This window comes from Sinohyriopsis cumingii, chromosome 10 (assembly GCF_028554795.1).
Source record: "Sinohyriopsis cumingii isolate HCF-2022 chromosome 10, ASM2855479v2, whole genome shotgun sequence".
Taxonomy (NCBI): domain Eukaryota; kingdom Metazoa; phylum Mollusca; class Bivalvia; order Unionida; family Unionidae; genus Sinohyriopsis; species Sinohyriopsis cumingii.
The window spans coordinates 70,904,388-70,918,396 of record NC_142970.1 but is presented as its reverse complement, the minus strand read 5'-3'; positions in this window follow the sequence as shown (position 1 = coordinate 70,918,396).

The following is a 14,009-nucleotide window of genomic DNA, read 5'->3' as shown; positions in this document are numbered from 1 at the left end:
TAGGACTAGTACTGTTGCTGCTTTATGGTACACGGTACATTTCATGACGTACTATTATAAGGTATCACGGTACCTATTCTTTTTCCATATTACTCAATGCTAATGTTTTGTGAAATAAATATACTTTCTATCCTACCTCAGCATGCATGTCACACACTGTCAAAGAGAACAATGCTAGATTGTCAATTTGGCAATGACAAAACCAGGTACTCCATCGCATTTAAGAGAGATAACTCCACTGGAACTATACAGGGTTAAGAATTGTCTAGTCACAACACAATTTCAGTCATGTGTACCACATTTTTAAAAAAATCATAACAAATACAAAATATGATCTGGATATGAACTGACATAATCTCGCATGCTAAAAAGAGGCACAACTTTTTTTTATAACCTTAACAGAAAAAGTGCAACTCTTACATCATTCATCAATCACAGCTAGTGTTGTAGCAGCAGAGAGGGTGAACCCACCTCAATACAACCAAGGTACGCAGTATATATCCGGTTACCTTAGAAGAGGAAGGTTCCATTTTGAAAAATAAAGCTTTCAAGAAGGAAGGCTCCGTTGGAAGGGCCAGGGCAAAAAAGGTCTATACGGCCTACCTTAACGGACGAGAGGTTGCACCCTCCTGCTGCTGTAAATTAAATACAATTGTATTTAAATACTGGCCCCAGCGCTGGAATCTCACACAGCTAGATTAGCTCGGGAACAAATAGAAGCAATAAAAAATATCTTCCAGCCCATGATTATGTTAGACAGAAACTACAAGCGTGTCAAGAATCCCAAGTTGAATACGCGGAAGGTACAAAACAATTATTTAGACCTGTTAACAGCGATTACTGAAAGAGTCGCAACGGCTACTGAAGGTCTTCTTCCGTCAGTAAAACAAACCGCCGAACAGACTGAAAAAAATAACAGAAAGAACTAAACAAACAAAAAAGATTTTACGAAAACTGAACCAGCTGCAGCTCAACATCCACCCTTCAACTTAAAGAAACACCTGAAGGAGAACAAAAGAGTAAAACCAATGTAGATAAAAAATTAATTCAAGAATTATTAATAAAATAATATTTTTAAAAAAAAATGATAAAGAATTATCTAAATTTATGCTATATTCTTATAATAGCAACAAAAATAATTTAAAAAAATAATATAAAACCAGGGTATGAAAACACAGATGGAAAAAAAAAATGGAGAAAATGGGTATATCGGGTGCACAGCGATAATAACCAGGCTAGAGATAACGATTCTAAATTTATGAAATATCAGCACAATATGTATAGTTTACAACAACAAATAAGTAAATATACGCCGCAACAACAACAACAACAAAATGATGTCAGAGTTTTTAAGAAAATTTGATGGCGAGCCGGGTCCTTTTAAGAAAATGTTTAAACCTGAAGCAATTGAGGAATTTAACGACCCCGTTAAATTAGTTGATATAGCTGCGCATGAATATGACGAAAAAGAAAATTACATAAATCCTGAAAATCTTCAAAAATGAAAACCGGAAAAATGGGTTGGTGATATATTAGCATCCTCAGTTGATTCAGATAAAAGTATTTGGAATGATCCAGTTCTAATACAGTTATAAAAAAAGTAAAAGAATATAAAGAACAAAAACTAAAACAACCTCTTCGACCACAATCTCCAGAACGATTTCACGATGCACCTACAGGAAGTGGTATTACAGGAAGTGGTCTTATTGCTTGTCCTAACAACATCCTTAATGACGTGCAACGAGTAGAAGTTTTGATAGGAGGAAAACGAACCGGTAATAATTCTCCAGAAATAATCAATGAAGCAGCTGACATTTGTCAACGATCATTTCAATGCGGTATCGTGGATATTAATGTTTATCGGGAACTTTTTGATGCACTCATAGATGACTATCATAGTGACTAGTTGTCACCATGATTAGATAAAGAAATAACAAATATGATGATAATAGACAACTATCACCGCAGACCCGTAATGTTCAGAGTAGTAAATTCACGATTACCCGTTTACAGAGCGTATTACGGAGATGGATTCGGTAATGTTATTCAGGGATTATTTGCAAGGATGGCTTCAAAAGCATCACCAATCGCGAAACAATTATCAATGAAAGCTATCGACGTTATTCGTGAAAAAGTTTCTGGTGCGATCAGTGACGTTGCTGGTAAAGCGTTTACGGCTATCAAAGACAGAATAGCACGATTAATGTGACGAAAACCACAATCAGTGAAATTACCAAGCACCGAAGCTATGCTCGCGGATGTCAGTAAAATAATAAAACAGGCCGCAAATAAAGAAAAACTAGCAGACTTGGTAAATCAAGGAGAAATTATATCTAAAGAGGAAGAAATAAGCACAAGTTTTACTTCAGGAAGTGGTCTTCGTAGACTTGGCAGGTTTAGGCGATAACCATTTAGACCTGGCGCTGCTTTTTTGATGTTACCTAGCGTCAACAACAATTACAATTCAGGATTTGCTGCACGTAAATTAATACTAAAAGGTGACCGTAAAAGATTTTCATGCGCGATTCCACTGTCGCATATCTTTGGATTTTGTAGGGTTGCCAGAAAGTAATCTTTGGAGAGAAACACACAGTTGTGCTTGTGAGAAAGGGTAACGATAATGATGCTATTTGGCGATCAGCTGATGTTGGTAAAGTAATACTGTCTAAGCTCTCACTATGAATGCCAGTAATGACTCCATCGATTGCTGAAGAACAGAGATTATTTTCTTTTATGAACATAGGTGGCAAGTCGTTGCTGACATGGCATACAATGTCCACAGATAGCATTCAAAATAATGTTACCGGGTTATTTACATGGCAAATAGCGAATCAGCAGGGTGTTTCTGCACTAAAATATATTTATAGCGCTGCAAAATACTGATCGGTTGAATAATCAAGAATGTAGTCACATGATATTTGACACCTTGGAGTCGGTGATGTTTCTTTACGAAAAAATGGGTCCCAAGAACCATCTGAAGATATAATTTTAAGTTTTGAACACAATAGTGTTGAGCGCACGCATCATCGATTGTTTTCGTATATGGAAAGTGATCAAAATGTAGATACCGGTTTACAAATCTCACAGTTGGATTTTACAACACTGTATCCAATCTATTACTTTTCACTGGAACATCTAGGTTTATTTAGGCAATCTGTCGTTGATACACACTTCAGAGCTTACTTAAATCCAGGTGGTGTTAATTACAGCAATTACGGTCATACTTAGCGACAAGGCAATGTTGGTTGAAGGTGCTGGTGGTCGAATGAAAGTCGTTGATGCACCAGTAGAAAACATGTAACCGTGCGGTAATTTAAAAATACGAGTATAATCATAAATGTCATCATACCATCATATTAGTGTCAGTCTGACTCCTGGTAAAATTAAAAAACTACAATCCGCATCAGTGAAAAAAAAAACAGGAACCACAATAACGCTAAAGCCCAGTCAGATCACAGGCGGTGAAAATAAGTTGTCATTGACAGCGCGTCAGCTTAAACATCTCGATAAAACCAAAGAATCCAAAACTGGAATACGGCTTGAACTTTCCGCCGGGGCCATCAAAGATACTGCTAAAACCGGCGGTATATTTCCACTACTCGCGAAAATACCAGCGCTAATAGCCGCTGATGCTCCAGCCGTTGAAAAAGCAGCCGCGTTAGGCGCTGCTGAACCGCTGGTGGAATGGCATTAAAAAAGCAGCGGGAAAGGGCTTAAGGCTTCCGGGAACTCATCCTCGGGGAAAAAGTCTGAGACTTCCAGGAACACTTCGCTGATTTCACCGTTGTCAAATTTTGATTTACTCGATGCTGCTAAGCAACTAAATATGAAAAACGTTAGAGGTGTTTTTATCCGGGATCAGTTATCGCAACAACCAAAAAACACTGAGACTGGTATTATTAATCTCGATAATCGTACTGGTGCAGGAACTCTCTGGGTAGCATACACGATCGATCCCCGTGGAACTGTTTATTTCGATTCGTATGGGTTGGCTCCACCGCAGGAATTTATCAACTATGTTACACCTCGCAAAAACCGATCCGCCGATATGTGGTCGTGAAGCAATTGCTGTACTCGATGCTATTTCAAAGACACCATCAAAGCCACCCCATAAAGTCGTGCACAATTATACAAGTGCGTATTTTAAACAATAATGGTAGATATTTACGGAAGATCTCGCGGCGATACTACTAAGAGTAAAAAAAAGAAACGTTCGACGAAATAGATTTGTCAAATTACACGACTAAAGACGAACTCGCTGATATTATGAACCTCTCTGGAGTTGACCGAGATGAAGTTGTTATTTTTCGGGATAAATACGGCATTTTAAAAACGAGTAATGTCAATTGGAATGACATAGTTCGTAGAGTTCTCGGTGCTACCACGGATAATATTCCAGTGTTTTTCAGCGATGGTAAGATCAGAGACTCAAGTATATCAATCGCGGTTATCAGAAATGAAATTGCAAGAAGCGTTGCTTATCGTTTGAAGAATACCGGCGACTCAAGGACAAGTGAACGGAAATAAATTAGTTGTGTTAAGAGATCCAACATCCGACAAAGATGCCGCAACAAAAAATATGTACACGTTAACTACAGCACCGTAGACACTGAATTATTCACGTTGCGGGCCGAGTATGATGTTCAGGTAAACATGTTTATGAACACACGTAAAACATTTCAAAAACTCAATAAAATCGCTGACGATTTGTTTGGCACCCCATTGACTGCTCACGTAAATCTCTCTGATATCAACACGAGCGTTGAAACGATTTTTTTTCTATAAAAAAACCCACTAGAAGATGTCATAAGTGAAATTCCTGATATCGTTAACAAAATTAATCTGATTAAAATTCTTCACAGTTTGTCAATGTGGTATACACAGTATCATCAGGATTCTCAACATGGTCACAGCAAAATAAAACTATCAGACATACCGCGTAAGTCACTGGTTTGTACAGGTTGTCTGTGTTTAGCGCTGAAAATGTTTGTATATACATTACATATCCCTGGCGTAATTCATCCGATAAGTTTTCCGGGATTGTGTCTATTGTGCTAAATAGCGGAACGAAGAAACATTTATACTGGAAGCAGATGATAAGAAATTAACCGCAGCATCTTACTGGTGGTGTCTGGAATTTGTTGCTGAAACGCCTCACTTGGTTACTGTGTGAAATATAATAATGGCCTTAACAGAGTTAAGCGTTCAAAAATTTAGATATGATCAAGTACATGAATGGCAAACAGCGCTAAAAACCATCGTTGACAAGTAAACAACGAAAGTAAAAATTTACTGAAGACGTGCGGTTTTCATTGATGTTGCTGTATACTCGGTATCTGCGCTCACTGCTGATAACGGCGTATTATTATCAGCGCTAACACCAGTGACAGCAGCAGTAGGAGTAACAATATGTGCTTCATCATTGGCAACCATCGCTGGGGATTTTAATATTATCGCGGAAAAGATATCCACGTGCACAAGCACAAAATTGCACGATGTTCTAAAATTACACACGGCAACACACGCGTGCGCTAAGTTGTCGTCGTTGATATCATCAAGCCTTAACGATGAAACGATTATCAGATTCTGAATTTGACATAATGCTTAAGACATCCAATGAAGTAAGTGATTCAGAAAAACACAATTTTCAAAAAGGGTGACAGTTTAAATAATGTCAGAACTACTTCAGCAGATAGTCGCAAATACAAATCCTCTGAAAACCACAATGATATCAGTAAACTCCACCACCCCTGAATTCAGTATTAATTTTCCAAACGCGATTCCAGTAAAGGAAATAGCTCTTATGCAGTTACGATTATACTACAGATGGCACAATATCCAGTCAAGATCATTCGGTGGATTGCCAGCAAATAATTCGTTACTTTTTGCGAATGAAAATAAAGATGATGCTATTCCCGACTGGCAGGTTGTTGGATAAATCAACGGGAAGTTATCAAATCGAAAAAATGAATGATGAATTCCAGCATAGAAAAAAATCAGTGACGGGCCGGGAATCCAAGATAGCCATAACGGTTCATGAACCAACGCTATCAGCCTCGATAGAGACACATTCTCCCGATTACGCCGTTGATATATATCAGTGATTGATTACATCCGTGCTAGGGCAGCCTGATGTTGCACATGAATATCAAGGACCACCCGAACCAAAACAGCCTGATTTGATCACTGACTAAATGAAATTTATTAAGGAACAAAATTAAACCCGAGTTTACACAAGAATTTAGTAAGTTACTAAATTTATTTATTAATGCAACAGAATATTATTATGATGACCTAAAACAACAAATTATTGAAACAATACGGCATTTAAATCAGATCATAGACGATCTTGAAAATATTAATCGACAAATTCGTGTTAGAGTTATGGGTATGGAAATTCGTGATCATATCTGAGGTCAATATTTAGGAGACCAACAAATGTTTATTTATCATTATAAAAATATACCAACATTTGTTATACCATCATTTCTAACCGACGAATTAAAGAAATCAACCAACGATCTAATCAACGAAAACTTTCTTAAAATACTAGAGTCATGGAGAAAATTAATCCCGCCACCAAGTATTCTCAGGTACAATAATAATCAGCAGGGTGAAATTTCGGTTTCTTTCTTGCCTTTAGTGATCGTAAAAGATCTTCCGTAAATATCTACCATTATAGTTTAAGATCTATTTAGATCACGATTTGAAAATCGCGCACCTGTATAATCGTGCACGACCTTATGAGGTGGCCTTGACGGTGACAATGAAACAGCGTCGAGTACAGCAATTACTTCACGGCCGCATATTGGCGGATCTGTTGGAGTTTGTGTTGGCAATGTTGAGTATCAGATGGGAGTTTTTAACATCCTCAGTTTGTGAGAAGTTTTTATTGTGTGTACATAATTTTTAAATTCTTTAGGTGTAGCCAACCCATACGAATCAAAATAAACAATTCCACGTGGATCAATCGCGTATGCAACCCAGTGAGTACCGCGGCGAGAACCTTCATCAAGATTAATGATACCGGTTTCAGTATTATTTAGTCGTTCTGGTAATTGATCACGCATAAAAACACCTTTGAAATTTTTTATTTTTTATTTTTTGCAGCATCAAGTAAATCAACATTTGATATTGGAAAATACGTTTTGCATCTAACGAAGTGTTCCTAGAAATCTCAGACCTTTTCCGTATCGATAAGGGGTTCCTGGTAATCTTGGACCTTTCCCTCTTATTTTAAAATCCTTTTTCTGTTGCTTTCTTTAAAGCCATTCCAGCAGCGGTTCCAACAGCATCAAGTGCAGCTGCGTTTGCAACAGTTGAAGCTTCAGCGGCAATTAACGCTGGTATATCTGCAAGAAGTGGAAATATACCACCTGTTTTAATTGAGTCTTTAATCGCACCCGCAGAGAGACTATGTTTAAAGCCTGTTTTTGATCGTTTGGCGCTACTGAAATATTTAAGTTGACGTTCTGATAATGATAATTTATTTTGACAATGAGTGATTTGATCTCGCTTTAGTGATATTTTCATTTCGCAGGTCTTTGCTGAATTTGATTGAAGTTTTTGAATCTGACTAGGAGTCAGACTGACACTAATATGATGATATGACATTATACTATCATAAATGATCTAATTACACATCATTAAAACGATGTTACATATTTTCAACTGGGACATCAATAATTCACATTCATCCATCATCACCTTCGAGTAACATTGATTTGTCGATGAATATAACAGCAATTGCCATGTAAGCACCATGAACACATGGTCGACCAACTAAGGCTGTGTTACTTGACCTCGAAAACGAACAACAGATTGTCTAGATAAATCAAGTTATTCCAGAGAAGAGTAATAAATCGGATACAGCGTGGTGAAATTTAGCTCTGATATTTGCAAAGCAGTATCTATAATTTGATCACGCTCCAAAAATGTCATTAATCGATGATATACACGTGCTACACGATTTTGATCAAAATTTAATAATATACCCTCAGCTGGTTCTTGATGTCCATTTATTCTTAAGGAAACTTCACTAACTCCAAGTTTGTGAATTTATTCTCGTAAAATCCTGAAAAGCAATAAATATATGTCGTGGTGCAGAAACACCCTGTTCTGATGCTATATGCCATGTAAATAGACCATTAACACTAGTTTGAATACTGTCTGTAGTTACTGTTAACCATGATAACAATGATTTACCACCTGAATCCATAAACGAAAGTAGTTTTTGTTTTTCGGCGATCATTTGAGTCATTACCGGCATCAACAGCAGGACGCAACATTGCATCATCGTCGGTAGCTTTTCTTACTAATCTAATTGTATGTCAGCCTCTAAAAGATAGCTTTGTTAACATTTCTACAAAATCCAAAGATGTGAGGTAGTGGAATTGCGCATGAAAATTTTCTACGATCACCTTTCAACATTGATCGTCATGATGTAAATCCTAAGTTTTATTGTGGATTAGCTCCATGAAACACCGGCCACACAGCAGGATCAGCAGTGTCGGTATCGTTTCTTGGTCATCTTATAATATACGGTCTATGTTCAGGGTGATCAGTATCATCTTCGTAAAACATCATTGTTGGGCCGGCTGATCTTGTATAATCATCTGAATATCTTGCTAGAAATATTATCGTCGTGGCAACGTCGACGTCCTTCCGAATTGATTCAATATTTCTTCCGTCGATAATATTCGCAGCACTGTCAAATAATGCCATAATACCGTTGTTGACTAAACCAGTTTTAACATCACCTGCATATTCAGTATCATCTGTTTTTATAATTTCACCTTCTGCTTCAATAAATGCTTCAGCGGGTAAAAATGTCTGTTTCTATTTTGTACTTGCCATTCAACTCGCCCACGTTGATTTGGTTGTCGTGCGTCATATGAATAATATTGATAATCGCGTACAGATTCATCCTTACGAGCTGGTGCATCCATGTCAAATGCATGATCGGAGATACGCTTGAACATTTTATTATAATTGCCATGATCTAAATCATGGGTGTCTAACACGAAGACCACTTATGGAAATTACACTTCCCGAAATAAGACCTAAAAGTATATTTTTCTGCTTCATCAGCTCTGATAGTTTTTGATTTGCAGCTTGATTTATTATCTTACTGACATTTGCAGGCATAACTTCAGTGCTGGCCAGTTTCACTGGTTGTGGTTTTCGTCGAATTAATCGTGCTAGTCTGTCTTTGATTGCCGAGAACGCTTTACCGGCAATGTTACCATTGCGCCAGGAAATTTCTCACCAACAAGATCAATAAATTACATTCTTAGTTGTTTTGCAATCGGTATTGCTTTTGGGGCTATCCTCGCAAATAAACCTTAAAGAACATCACCAAGTCCATCACCGTAACTTGCTTCGTACGTTTGTAATTGTGAATTTACTAACCTGACCAAGATCGGTTCACGTTGAGCGTTATGTATAATCATTTTATTTGTTATTCATTTATCTAATCGCAGCGATCTTAATTTCTATAATAATCATCAGCAATTTCACCGATGAGAGATCGATAAACATTAACATCCATAATACTGCCTGTTAATAATCGTCGACAAATATAAGATATTTCATTAATGATTTCTGGCGAATTATTTCCTGCGCGTTTTCCTCATATCAGAATTTCTAATCTACGTCAGAAAGAACAAGGTTAGGACAAGTAATAAAGCCACTTTCTTGAGTAACAAGACCACTTCCAGTTGCTCCTTCTTCTTCTTTCTTACGTGGTGAACGTAAATCTCTCCTTCGTCTAATTTCTTCAGATTCCAGATCTTCCTCTTCCTTTTGTTTTCTTGCTTGTTCAATCATTTTAAATTTCGACTTTATTTTTTTCCTTTTGTTTCATTGTTGCTTTTACTTTTTCAACTTTTTTCTTCATTTCTTCTTCTTTTAGCATCCTTTCTTGCCTTACTTGTTAAATTGGTTCATACACTGTATTGCTAAAGAGGTCAAAATTACTAATATCTTGCTCAGATCTGATTTGCGGAGCATCAGTAGCGATGCGATATATATCCCTAATCCAATCGGCAGATCTCATAATTTGACATATTCGGGTTTTACATAATTATCACTAAAATGATATCCAAACCTGGCAATGTCAAGTAATTGGTCTGGGTCTTTGATAGCGGCAATACCTTCGGGCGTGAAATTATCCATGGTGTTGACTCTAACTCTTGAAAGTTGTGGTGTTGCTGGGGTGGTAGAAGACTGCCAACAATATCAGCAGGTAATGTCTAAAGAGTTTTCTTAACCGCCTCAGATGCGGTAACAATTTTCTTGGTTGGTTCAATAATTGGTTTAAATAATTGTTCTGAACCTTCTGCAAATTCAACCTGAGCTTCTTGACATTCTTGTAATTTTCGCCTGACAGAATCACGCATAGGAAGAAATTTCTTTATTGCTTCTAGTCTCTCTCTATTTTATCATCAATGATTTAATTATAGCAGCAGAGAGGGTGCGATCTCAGTGAAACGTCCGGTGGGTAAGCTAACAAAAAAAACAAAACAAAAAAAAAGCTAACCCAATTAGAGAAACTCTCGGTAAGTTACAGGCTTTGGTTTGAAGTTATTGACATTGTTTTTTCATTCATAGCAAGCATTAGTTTTCATAAATTTACTTTCCAGCAAATGGCCATGTCACCCTCTATGCTGCTAGGACACAACGATTCTCCCATCAGCAGAGGAGCACTCTCATAGCAACGCAGTCTTGGATTCCCAGTAGAACATTTTATGACTTGTCTTGGAAGTCATTTCTTTAGAAAATATGACAAAATATTAGGGTGTTTTGTTAACATTGTGGCTATCTATTTTCTTTAGCTCAGAAACCTACTGTGCATCGAGGGCAAAATGGCACTCTACTAGACCAACCACGCAAATACGTTCGTTTTTTATGTTTGAATTTACGTAAATGAAGCAGAAGGGACTAGACCGAATCCTCCCTCTTGATATCTAATGTTTCAGGGCTTATCATAAAATGTTGATGTTAATTTAATTTCGTTTGGCTCTATATCGAACCCACAAGTTAACCTACGGTGTAATGCTAACTCCCATTATCCTCATAATCGCCCCCTATTACTACTTCCTTAATTATTCTCAGGTATATAAACAACCTTAATTTTGACATTATTCAATAGTACAAAAACACTTTAGGGTGTATTCTCCGGCATATAAACACCTATGTTCGACAGCATTCTCTGGTACATAATCACATTAACTTTCGACATTATTCTCTGGTATATAGAGACACTTACTTTCCACAGTATACTATAGTATATACATGAATTATGGCTTTTTGAAATATCTTTTCTCGTTTTTTACTGTTGCTGATGTTGTTGCTGCTACTGTAGCTTCTAAATTTGCATTAATAATACGATTCATAACAACGTTTCATGAATGCATATAAAATGAACATAAATAATAAGGTAAGTAATAATAGAAAAATGTCTCTGCGATGTCAAATAACTCTTCCTTTCGTTGGATGTATAGTCTGTCCGATTTTATTTGTTTCTGTCTATTTTCTACTATTTCCTTCTGTCTGTCTGTCTGTCTGTATGTATGTATGTAAGACTTATCACAACCCACATATCCTTTTTAATCACTACTCATTCATTTCTGACATTCATTGAATTGGTCTGATTATATTTTGATATGTTCCCTGTTCATATGTGAGATATATCGACCCTTTGTGATGATCATTATATATTTACCAGTCATTAGCTATAGTTCGATAGAGATTTTGAAAATATGTAGGAAATTAACAAATTCTAAGCATATTGCACGTGATGTGAAATAATAATAATAACATATGTAGTGTATGTTTTAAGAAGTTAAGGAGTTCATGTATGAAACTGTGTTAAGTAATTGTCTGTGTGTGTGTGTATGTGTGTGTTAAGGAGTACGTGTATGAAACTGTGTGTTAAGAGTATGCATGCTCAACTGTGCGGGTGTTATGGAGTAGCTTTGTGAAACCGTGTGTCAAGGAGTACGTGTGTGAAACTGTGTGTCAAGGAGTACGTGTGTGTTACTGTGTTTCAAGGAGTACGTGTGTGAAACTATGTATTAAGGTGTATGTGTGTGAAACTGTGTGTCAAGGAGTATGTGCGTGAAACAGAATGACAGTTACACTTTGAAATGAAGGGTATATTTCGAATATACTTCTGCTGACACTGAAAAGGAAAAGAATATTTTTTATTACAAACTAAGGTCTTTCAAATTTGACTGAAGTCAAGCAAAATATATTGTTCTAAATTAGATACGCCAAAAATAATTCAGACACCAGTCTTCGAGGATAAAATAACTTTTGAAATGGCACCGATGATGTAACCGTTACCGAGGTCTTGTTAAATTTCATTCGTCTTTTTCTGACACATTTACGTATTGCCTTTGACCAAGAGTAACAAAGTAACATATTTTAAATATGTCCCAAGACGAAACGTGAACAAAATCCAGTAACTCATATTGCTTATGGTTGGAACAAACGTAAAAGAAAAAAGTTCTGATTTAACCATGTTCTTAACATAGTTACATATCAATTTGCTCTTTTCTATGGAATGCTGGGAAACATTGTGAAAGCTGATAAATTACGACTGGCTTTTTAAACTTCATTAGCTCCACACCACTTAAGTTTGAAAAGATATCGTATTTAAATACATATTTTACGAATGAATTTGTTCTTTCTCCACCAGCTTTCACGAAGAGTTTTTTTCCACCAGCTTTTACGAATAGTTTTACTTCGTAAACTCTAAGTTAATCCGTTTCTCAATTCCGAGAGAGAGAGAGAGAAGAAAGGAAGGAAGTTCAAGTCATTTGATGTAGTGTCACTCGATGATGAAGACGTGACTACATTCTTGGGGAATTGAAGGTACTCGGGATCGAGCTGCAAAAGACAGAGCCTGCTTGAGTTTCTGGCTAGCAAAACTGGTGTCGACCCGCGGCTGGGCTTAATATACCCGCTTTCTTAAGACAACGCCAAATATGGCGTGTTCTTTAGCTCTTGCGTTTGGCCAGAATCTCAAAGCGAGGCTTCGTAGTCTCTTACAGATTATTGTCTAGGTCTATGTACATTATTACGTAAGTACTTCTGCAAGATCAGCACATTTGCCCTCCATAAGAATTTTTGGAATCTGTCTAGTTCGCTATTTTTATAACCTGCTGAACATACTGTTTTTGTGCTGAGTCTGCGATACAAGTAATATTTTGTATAAGACGGTTCGTACTTGATCATAATAGCGCAATCATTGTTGAATAGTAGGATACGAATAATTGGATTAAATCTCAATATATTTTAGTAGAAGATTACTTTCAGTATGATTTATCAATTTACTTCTAATACAATTTAATCAAAACTTACTCTTAACACAATTTAAAGGAATTTTCAATCTTGTTACTTGTACTGAAAAATTATGTCCTAATAATACCCTCCGGTTCATTTGAGCCGAGTCCTCGAGGCTCGAGAGAAAAAAATTACATTCATAAATAGAAGGTTAAAGATGACGGATCAGGACATTCAATAATAAAACGTCGTGAGATATATTGTAAATTCAAAAATACATGAGAAAAACACTGCAAATATAGAGTAAAATACAAAATATACAATGAGAAAAACAATGCAGGTATTCATAAAATATCAAAAAGGTACAATGAGAGAAAAAACACTGCAAAATTTTCAATAAAATACAAAATTGCAATGAGAAAACAAATCACTGCAAGGTACTCAGTAAAATTGAAAAATACAATAAGAAAAATCACTGCATAATACTCGGTAAAGTACATCAAATGCAATGAGAAAGGTCACTCCAACATACTCAGCTTAGTTTGAAGAAATACAATAAGAAAAATCACTGTAAAAATCACTGTACAATATTCATTAAAATCGAAAATACATTGAAACAAATCACTGCAAAATACTTAGTAAAATACAAAGATTACCATGAGAAAAATCATTGCAACGTACTTAGTAAAATACAAAGATACAGCGAGTAATTTAAAATA